Source organism: Nuphar pumila, chromosome 8 (assembly GCF_984573655.1).
Source record: "Nuphar pumila chromosome 8, dmNupPumi1.hap1.1, whole genome shotgun sequence".
NCBI lineage: Eukaryota > Viridiplantae > Streptophyta > Magnoliopsida > Nymphaeales > Nymphaeaceae > Nuphar > Nuphar pumila.
The window spans coordinates 121,255,517-121,258,800 of record NC_143256.1 but is presented as its reverse complement, the minus strand read 5'-3'; the positions used below and the strand labels follow the sequence as shown (position 1 = coordinate 121,258,800).

The 3,284-nt window shown below is 38.2% G+C and overlaps 1 long non-coding RNA gene across 1 annotated transcript; it reads right to left on the bottom strand.

Moving 5' to 3' along the window:
• Positions 1–1,469: 1,469 nt before the first annotated feature.
• On the bottom strand, positions 1,470–3,284 carry LOC149830465 (uncharacterized). The gene is made up of 2 exons (XR_016433875.1): positions 2,375–3,284; positions 1,470–1,838 (listed from the first exon to the last, which is right to left on the bottom strand). It is a non-coding gene; the product is annotated as an uncharacterized LOC149830465 (long non-coding RNA).

Sequence of the window (3,284 nt, the reverse complement as noted above, 5' to 3'; positions counted from 1 at the left end):
GAGGCAAAAGGAACCCTTTATATCAAATAGAAAATAATTTTTTTTTGTATTCACACCGAAAATTCAAGGCTCCCAAATAGAGCTTTTTTTTTTGGATAATCCATGAGAACACCCCCCCCCCCAGTACATTATCTGGGTTAATGCAGAGTGCATCAAGATGGAAAAAAATGCTGGCAAATCAGTAGAATTTTCTTTTGATCAAAGGGTTTGGGTTGGACATTTCTCATCAAGTTAGGGTAATTTTCATATGACTACCATTTTTTTAATCTTAACTAACATACCCACTAATTTTCTTGTTTTGCAAATAAATTTCATACTCTTGTCCAGGGTAAAGCAGATAACCCATGAGTTAACTCTTGTTAAACCCATAAGTTGAATGACCAATTTACCCTTGTGAAGTAACAAAATCCCATTTTAGTTCAAACATTTAACTTATTTTTGTTCTATTGTCTTTACCTCAAACAATAAAATAGATTGACAAATAAGAACATTGCTTGCCCTACTATAGTTTTCCATGTTTGACAATAATTAGTACTTTTTAAAGGTAAACAAATAAATTTATCTTAAGCATAAAAAGCATAAGTACATTTCTATAAGGATAACATGGTAATTTTAAGTTCATGATCAACGTTAACTAAAGGTTAAACCAAGGTGGTAGAAAAATTGAGGATGTTGGACTAAAGGTGGCAAAAGCTTTTAAGAAAGAGATGGAATATGATCGGACAGATGCAAAGGGCCAGCATGTGAAACCAACCGTTCCTAGATTTTGATACCAAATTCTCTACAATCAAAAAAGGAAAAAAAAAAAAAGTAAAAAAGTTGAAAACTAACGGGAAAGCAACATCTCTCTCTAAAAGAAAAACAGTTTTTTTGCTGGTGCACAAATAGCGCCAGCAAAAACCTTTGCTGGTGCAACAATGCGCCGCCAGTAGCACCAGAAAATGTACCGCCGGTAATGAATTTTATGGCGCAACTTTACACCGTCGGGAAAAATCAATTTTTGCTGTCACAAATTTGCACCAGCAAAAAGTTAATACTGGCACAGAACTGCGCCAGTAAAGATGTTTCACAAAATTGAAAGATATCTGTCTTTGATATAGGCAAGCTGGGGACTCAATCTCGACAGTGAGGCCCCTTGATTATGAGAGTGCAATCCAACTCTTCAGCTATCTCATTCGACCCCCCAAGTGAGGCCCCACGACCACCCTGCTTTATGTGGCCCACCTCTGAAAGCTACGGACACACATGTGCACCAGTGTGCTTCTATCTGGTGCCTTCATCTCAGCACCCTCACAACCACCCTGCTGGCAACCCCCACAGTGGACAAATGAGCCAACTCTTATGTCGTATCTTTTTTTTTTTTTAAATCATAGGGCCCCAACTGAATGGTATGGCCAAAATGTAATTGCCAATACCACCAAGCTTTTAATATTCATCTTGCCCTTTGGAGGCATATAACACATAAACGCTGATGTCATACTCTTTTTTATGCATGTCTAGCACTTTTTTTTGTTTCAATAATAACAAGGATAAACCACTGTTATGATTCAGTGATACCGTTGGTCATTTGATCATGACATTTTGTCTGTCAAACTCCCAATTAATTTCCAAACATAATACAAGGACATTCAGATGTGTCTACAAAGTAAGAATTTTCTGTTGCAAAATCTTAAGGTCCTACTGTAATGGCATCATTTGACAAAAGTAGTAAAATTAATAACAAGCGTGGTTTGATGAACCTACGCAAAGCTTGATGAAGGCCGTAGATTGAATTGGCTCCTTTGTGCGTGTCCTTCAATCAATCAACATCCCCAATCCCAAGAGAATATACACAATGCCTGTGAGTAAACACCAAGTGGAAAATAGCATGATGTGCTTTAGTCCACAGTCACAAATCTGGCTCTTAAGCAAAAATTTGCTGCTATTTTGAATTTTTTTTCGAAAAAATATCAATTTGGTATAAAAATGTAGGTTAGAATTGTAATCAGATTATTCGAGAGTCAGTTCCTACAAAACCAAACATGTAGATCACATCTGTACAGTTAAAAAAAAAATCAATAAACTGCAAAAAATGGTCAATCCGTAAGAAGCTCGTACCTAGGTTGGTTGGTACCTACCGATTCCTCTACAAAAATATGAATAATATAAAAGCACTCTGGCAAGTGTTTTTTATCGGGTTAATTTCGTGATAAAAATATGATATTTTCAAAATATGCGATATTTTGAAAATACTCCATTTCGGTATAATATAAGTCTTCGACTATATCATGAAAAAATCACAATATTTTCCCAAAATATCAGTGATATTTGTAGCCATGCTTTTGTACATGGCAAAGGTGAGAAAAAGTGGGAATTCAAATGCTCACGAACTTACCTGTCCAAATTCCTGGAAGGTTCTTCAAGCCGTGGCTCCAAAATGAAGCTTGAAAGTAGCAATCTGTGGACGTATTAACACCAAAAGGGCAGTTGCAGACAAAGGAATTGTAACTCCCTGTGTACCCACAAACTCCATTGCTCTTCTCACATTGCGTACAACCAAGTGGGTAAGCATTATTTACACTAAAATGATATTTTAGTGCAATTCCGTATTTCCATTTAGAGGCATCAAGTTGTTGGTAATTGAAATTGTTGATAGATGTATAGGAGGCACATTGCAATTTGGTAAGATCCATATCAAAGGAAGGACCAAGGTCAACAGGTGAATATATGCAACATGATGAAACTGGAGAGTAGAGTTGGAGGTTGAGGCCAGCCACTGCAGGGCAAGCATAGAGCTGGCTGCATATTGGGGCACCACTTACATCACACAATGGAGCATTGTTCTTTTTGAAATTGCTGTTGAAGGAATTGTTGAACACAGGGGAAGAGGTAACAGAGCAATCAAGAAGCGCGAAGACCGTGTCGTCTGGGAAGGTGAACGGCGCATCCCAGTCGAGTCCGAAGCCTTTGCTTGGTTGCATGCATGAACATGTAGACATGGTTGGATCTTGTACATAAAACACTTGATTGATGTAGTCAATCCACTGAACCGCATACTTGCCGGAATGTGTTGTGAGGACAAGTTGTTGATCTTTGCATGTAACAAAGTTTTGGAAGCGAGGATCCCCGCAGCCCGGGCCGGTTCCAAAGGGGTACCGGATTTGTAGGTTCCCACATGAGTTCCTGCATGGTTGGGGGAAGACTGATAGAGGAAGTGCAAGGAAGAAGAAGAATAAGAAGGAAATGGAGTATATAAAATTCATGCTTTCTTGCTGGTATGAGCAACTTCTTTTCCCTCTTAACCT